Below are 7,475 nucleotides of genomic sequence, written 5' to 3'. Positions count from 1 at the left end.
TGAGGAGCCTGCAGAACCACCCCAGTCCTCCCCATTGGGGGCTCGTACCCCATTCCTCCCTCACCTCCTTCCACTTACCCCTCCCTAGCCCCCCTTCCTGATGTACGAAATAAAGGACACGTGTTCAAAATAGAAACTCTCTTTATTGAACAAAACTGGGGGAGACTGGGAAAAGGAGGTGGGAGAGGGGAAGAGAGAGGGTGGGAGAGGGGAGGGCAACCACAATGATCAGGGGTTTGGAACAGGTCCCATATAAAGAGAGGCTAAAGAGACTGGGACTTTTCAGCTTAGAAGAGAGGAGACTGAGGGGGGATATGATAGAGGTCTATAAAAGCATGAGTGGGGTGGAGAGGGTGCATAAAGAAAAGTTCTTCATTAGTTCCCATAATAGAAGGACTAGAGGACACCAAAGGAAAGGAATCGGTAGCAGGCTTCAGACTAACACCAGAAAGTTCTTCTTCACAAAGCAAATAGTCAACCTGTGGAACTCCTTGCTGCAGGAGGCTGTGAAAGCTAGAACTATAACAGAGTTTAAAGAGAAGTGAGATAAAGTCATGGAGTTTGGGTCCATGGAGTGCTATTAGCCAGGGGGTAGAAATGGTGTCCCTGGCCTCTGTTTGTGGAAGGCTGGAGATGGATGGCACGAGACAAATGGCTTGGTGATTGTCTTCCGTCCATCCCCTCCAGGGTGCATAGTGTTGGCCGCTGTCGGCAGACAGGCTACTGGGCTAGATGGACCTTTGGTCTGACCCAGTACAGCCATTCTAAGCTCAGGGCTCAGGGTCGGGGGTCTCAGTGAACCAACTTGATTTTCATGCAAACCTGCTCCTGGGTGGCCAGGCTGGCAGCTACCCTGCCCTAGACGGCTACTTTCCTGTGCCTAGTGCGGAGGTCGTGGATGAGGTCCACGATGTCTGTACTAGACCAGGCGGGCGCCCGCCTCTTGCGGACCTGGGCAGGCTCCCGGGAGCCGCCAGCCTGGTCCCAGGAAGAGGCGGAGGGCTGGGTGGCAGCGGGTGGCTTGCTCGAGCCGTGCCAGGTGCAGGGTCTGCTGACTGGGTGCTGGCAGGCTTGCACCCAGCACGGGCACCGTAGCCAGCCCGTGCCCCTTTAAGGGCTCTGGGGCTGGGAGGGGGGCAGAAGAATTTCCCTGGTCGTGCCCAGTGTGGCCACCAGGGAAAGCTGGGGAGGGCTAGCCTCCCACTAGTTCGAATTAAGTGGCTACACAGCCCTTAATTCGAACTAGTTAATTCGAACTAGGCGTTAGTCCTCGTAGAATGAGGTTTACCTAGTTCGAATTAAGTGCTCCGCTAGTTTGAATTAAGTTCGAACTAGCGGTTCGTGTGCGTAGCGCCTATCAACATCTGTTAGTTTGAATTAACTTTGTAGTGTAGACATACCCTAGGAAAGTTATTTCGAAATAACAGTTGTTATTTCAAAATAACTTTGCTGTGTAGACATACCCCATGAGAGGGGGCAGGTTTGCAGATTTACACAATCATGCAAGTTCAAAATTTTACAGAGGGTGTGAGCAATGCCAGCCAATTTTTATTTTAGCTAGCCTTTTTGAACTTTTTGCAAGGATATGATTCATACGCATTCATAACCATGGCATATCTAAGTCTGTCCAGAAAAGGGAAGAGGGAAGAATAGGGATGGGTCTGCACTACAAATCTATGCTGTAAGTGTAAATATTTGTTTTCAGTGAAATAAATCTTTGCACAGTGTTGAAATCATTGAAAAGCAATTAAATGAATAAGTGGGTAAAAATAACAGTACAACTACTTTAACTTGGTTTCCAGATTTGTAAAATCAAACATGATCTTCTTGTTGAACTGGTGGCCCCCACTCCCAGTACATCTAATGAGTAAATTGTGCAGCTTCTCATATATTTCTGGTATGTAAAGAACCCATTTGTACACGCAAGCCTCAAGATCTTTGAAATATGTTCATGATTTGTATATGAGTTTGGAATCCTTTCTGAAGAGTTCAGGAAGTGGATAAATTGCCTGGGACACTTTCTGGTGACTAAGTGGTGTGTCTGAACAGGAAACATATTGCAAAAAGTTTTAAGAGAGTTATAAATAGAACATATTCTGAGAAAAAAACAGTACCAAACAAGCAAATTCCGTTGACCCAACTACAAAACCCATGGAAAAGATTTATTACATGAGGCCAAAATTCTTCTGTGAAAATTGTCTTTTTTTAATCAGAAAAAATATTAGTTTAATAAATATTAATAACCCTTATATTTTGGGTCTTTTAGTATATTAATATAAATGTCTATAGATAGTGTAATGATTGTTAAGGTTTTAAATAACCTGCCTTGGCTACTAGACTTTTTTCCCCAAGGCTTACTTTAAGCATTTCAGGAATATAGTTTTGAAATATGTCTGCTAAATTACAAAATATAAAAAAGCCTGACTTACTGTGCATTTCATTGCTTACAAAATGGGTAATATGTCCTTTCTCATGTTATGTAGCACAGCATACAGATTTAATACAGGATCTGCCATTAAACTGGCAATTCATATTACCCTAGCCTCAGTTTCCTTAGAATAGTCATTTGTTTTTAATTTGGCTGATCAGCAAATGTCTGAGGCCCAATTTAGCAAAGTACTTAAGTGTGTGCCCAATCTGACATTCATGGGTAGTTCTATGGCTCTGTCTACAATCTGATAACAATTGATATTTTAAAAATTGGGTTAGTTTAACACAATTGAAAAGCCTCCTTAACACCCATGGAATTGCATCTCCATGTAGCTTGATATAGTATACACAATTTGAGCTACGCAAACTCCATACTTTATTTCAAAGCTATTTTGAAATAGCTTAGTTCATCATTTGGTGCTTTCTACATGTGCACTATTTTCCCGCAGCTATTCAGTAATTCTGATTTGCTTTAACTATTACCTCACCCACTGTGTCTTAGGACACAGGGCTCAAACTCCCAGCCCATAGGCCATCGCTGGCTGGAGCATGCTCAGGGTTCAGCTGATCACCATATATGGGGCTGGGAAGGAATTTTCCTCCAGGGTAGATTGGCAGAGGCCCTGGAGGTTTTTCGCCTTCCTCTGTAGCATGGGGCACGGGTCACTAGCGGGAGGATTCTCTGCATCTTGGGGTCTTTCAACCATCGTTTCAAGGACTTCAATATCTGAGATATAGGTGAGAGGATTATTCTAGCAGTGGGTGGGTGAGATTCTGTGGCCTACATTGTGCAGGGGGTCAGACTAGATGATCAAAATGGTCCCTTCCGACCTTAAAGTCTATGAGTCTATCAGTTGCACAATGCAGCCTGGGAGTATCAGCAGGCTCAGGGGAAGGGCTGTCCATTTCCATTCCCCAAACACTGCCCCTTCCTTCCATTGTCCTGCCCTCTCCTCTTCATGGCACCCCATTCCCAAGGACACAGCTTTGGGGATTACTCAGGCACCTGGTGTGGCAAAGCAGCAGTGGTCAGGCTGCACCCCTCCCCCGCACTCTCTGTGCAGGAAGGAGAAGCAAGTGCTCCCACTGCATACACTCTGCTTTCCTGCAGCTCCTGCTACTGCAGAGTGTGCAGGAGAGGCCACCAGGACCCCCCCAATCTCCAAAACTGCGTCCTCCAGGATGGGTACCATGAGGGTGGGGAAAGGGTGGGTGATGGCGGGAAGAGGCAGGGCTTGGGAAATGGTAACAGACAGCATCCACTCCTGCTGGGACCCCCAGGCCAGATGCTCAATTGCTCTAGCCAAGGATGGCTCACAGGCTGGGAGTTTGAGACCCCATCCTAAGATGTCATGAAGGCCAGAACTTTAACACAGTTCAAAAAAGAACAGCAGGTTGAGCCTCTCTAGTGTGGCAACTTCTGTGGTCCGTCATGTCCAGCTGTCCACTTATGGGTGTGGCCAAGTTTCCTGTGGTCCCATTAAGTTTGTCTACAGCCTGGCTCCCAGCTGCTTTTCCAGAATAAGTGGCCCAGTGTAGAAACAGCTTAGGTGTACAAGTCATAGTAAAAGCCCTCTTTGAAAATCCCAGCCAATATTATCCTGAAGAAGCAGCAATTATAGTTATTTCATCAAAATATTGTCAACTGAAATTATATTAACTGACATTTCCTACTGAGGGATGTCTCAGGAAGAAAATATTTAGATACAGAATTGAGACAGTGAAAAAATATTTTAAAAACTCACAGCAATTCATTGGTCAAAATTCGGATTGTTGTATTACAATGAAATATGCACGTTCTTTATATACTTACTTTGTATGAATCATTGTTTTCATGATTACAGTGAAATATTTGTGAAGTACTTATGCATTTCTTTCTTTTTGAGTGCTTGCGCTTTGTACATGATCTGAAAGGTGATCACCTTCTCACTGTCTGGCTATCTTAAATAATTTTTAAACAATTATTTTTATTATTTTTTGTATTATATTAAGTGTGTATTTATTCATTTAGTATTGTCAAGGTAGTCAGTGCTTCATGATAGGCGACATTAGTACTAATACCAAAGTATTTTGCGGAATGTTTTATATTACCTCCTCGGCCTTTTGGCTAAGATCAAGTGTATTCCCTTCCTAGAGATAGATTAGCAACATTTCTCAATAAATGGTCTAAAGATGCTTACTGGCCATTTCTGAGTATGAGAAGCAAGGCCATCCTTTCTCTTGTACAGTAAAGTTCAGTTTGCACAGTACTTTCTATTATTCTTTAGTAACATTTAGAATTACTTGAATGCAGTAGATAGCCCATTGACTGAGAACTAGAAAAGATTTACCATGAACTTTTAACACTGATATATTTATACATTCAATCTCTCATTAACATAGAAATATATTAGAAGTAACAAAGCCTATTTAGAAGTGCTTAAGTTAAAGACCCAGCATGGGGTAGGAGGAAGGATAAAGAGAAAATTTGTATACAGAGTTAGGAATATTGAAATAAGACTTTTTGAGGTTACATCTTAAAATGAGGCAAATATGTCTGAGAATTAGAAACTTAATTGTGTAGCAAGAAAGAGATAGGAACTTTCCAAGAATGTTACTAGAAGTTCTCTCTAAACTCAGAAGGCTTATCACAATGCTCTTAAGCTATGTAGAATTGTGTTATCCTGTCGGGTAACACTAATGACTGTAAAGAGAATCCACTAAGATTCTAAACTAAATAAAGGTTCAGCTCAGATTTGATACACTAACATCGAAGCTAGGGATGTAAAAGACTAACTGGTTAGCTGGTTACCTAGTACGCATTCATAGAATCATAGAATAGTGATAGAAATGTAGCCGTGTTAGTCTGGTGTAGCTGAAACAAAAAACAGGACTATGTAACACTTCAAAGACTAACAAGATGGTTTAATAGGTGATGAGCTTTCGTGGGCCAGACCCACTTCCTCAGATCAAATAGTGGAAGAAAATTGTCACAACCATATATACCAAAGGATACAATTTAAAAAATGAACACATATGAAAAGGACAAATCAAATTTCAGAACAGAAAGTGGATGGGGGGGGGGGAGGTAAATGTTGGTGAGCTAATTATATTAGAGGTGATAATTGGGGAAGCTATCTTTGTAATGGGTAAGATAATTAGTGTCTTTATTCAAACTTGAATGTAAAGTGTCGAATTTAAGCATGAATGACAGTCATTCCCGAGGCATTACTCCTTGTAGAATGAGGTTTACCTAGTTCGAATTAAGCGCTCCGCTATTTCGAATTAAATTCGAAATAGCGGTTTGCATGTGTAGCCCCTTTTAAAGTTAATTTGAACTAATGGCTGTTAGTTCGAATTAACTTTGTAATGTAGACATACCCTAGGGCTGTGTCTAGACTGGCCAGTTTTTCCGGAAAATCAGCCACTTTTCCGGAAAAACTTGCCAGCTGTCTACACTGGCCGCTTGAATTTCCACAAAAGCACTGACTTCCTACTGTAAGAAATCAGTGCTTTTTGAGGAAATACTATGCTGCTCCCGTTCGGGAAAAAGTCCCTTTTGCGCAAAACTTTTGCGCAAAAGGGCCAGTGTAGACAGCAGAGATTTGTTTTCCGCAAAAAAAAGACCAGATTGCGAAAATGGCGATCGGGGCTTTTTTGCGGAAAAGCGCGTCTAGATTGGCCACGGACACTTTTCCGCCAAAAGTGCTTTTGCGGAAGCGCGTCCGTGCCAATCTAGACGCTCTTTTCCGAAAATGCTTTTAACGGAAAACTTTTCCGTTAAAAGCATTTCTGGAAATTCATGCCAGTCTAGATGTAACATAGGGGTTTTATACTGTTGCACGTCAGTATCTGGTGTCTTCCATCTAAATTAAGTAGCAATAGCCAAGTCCCCAGTGGATTTCATGGACTCTCTAGCACAGCGTCTCCAACCTTTTAAAGCATGAGATCCAGGATCTACCTAAGTGCAATCCAGGATCTACCTAAGACCCAAACACCCTTGCCCCATCCTCTTCCTGCCCCTTCTCCAAGACCCCGCCCCTGCTCACTCCATCTTTTTTCCCTCCCCCATCCTCACTCACTTTCAGCAGGTTGGGGCAGAGGGTTGGGGCGCGGGCTCTGGTCTTGGGCTAAGGGATTTGCAGTGTGAGGAGGCTCTGAGCTGAGCCTGGGGAAAGGGTTGGGATGCAGGAGGGGGTTCAGGGTAAGGCTCTGTAAGGGAGTCTGGGACAGGGATTCAGGCTCCAGCTGGACACTGCTTACCACAGATGGCTCCTGTGTGGTGGTGCAGTGGGGCTAAGGCAGGCTCACCCATGCCCTGGCCCTGCACCACTCCCAAAAGTAGCCAGCAAACGCCATCCCGAGTCCTGTTGTGCCCCCACCCCCATTCTGTGTAGATAGAATATAGGGTGGGAGAGGGGAACAGCTCCAAGGCAAAGGACAGGAGTTGCGCAGCAGTGGGGGGAGGAACTGCTGAAGTGGCGGCACTTGGTAGCCTCTTGACCAAACCAATCAAGATCATATGTCAGAGGCTCCAAGATCTACCTCTAGATCCCAATCGACTGGTTGGTCACCGCTGCTCTAGCACATCTGATTTTCAAGGTCAAAACTCTGCTTTGGATAGCGTTTTTGAATTTGACTATGATTTGTAAAGATTTTTTATTAATTTCCTCTCTGTCTAGGGAGCTGGTGAAGATGTAGGGATAAAAGATGGTGTTAAGTGGTACTAGTGGAAAGGCTTTTTCAAAGACAAAGGTTTTGTGTGTTTCCTGAATTTGGTCAGTCTGTTTCTAATTACTTTAGTAACATTTTGAAAGTTGTCTTTGAAGAAGTTTGCTTTCATCTTTCTCTAAAACACTGGACTGAGAGGACTATTTTCCAAATCATACTGAGGCCAGCCCCTTTTCTTCCATTTACTTCTTCCTTCATGATAATATAAAAGCATCTTGTGTTATTGCATTCTTTAAACCTATTGAGGCAGACAGACTTTACAGGTAAAAACAATGTGCACGGTTACAGCTTTGTGTTATATATTCAAAAGTAAGCAGGTTTCATCTTTAAAAGCT

Source organism: Pelodiscus sinensis, chromosome 5 (assembly GCF_052426305.1).
Source record: "Pelodiscus sinensis isolate ZL-2025 chromosome 5, ASM5242630v1, whole genome shotgun sequence".
NCBI classification, from domain to species: domain Eukaryota; kingdom Metazoa; phylum Chordata; order Testudines; family Trionychidae; genus Pelodiscus; species Pelodiscus sinensis.
The sequence above is the reverse complement of the archived record's forward strand: the minus strand, read 5'-3'. Positions refer to the sequence as shown.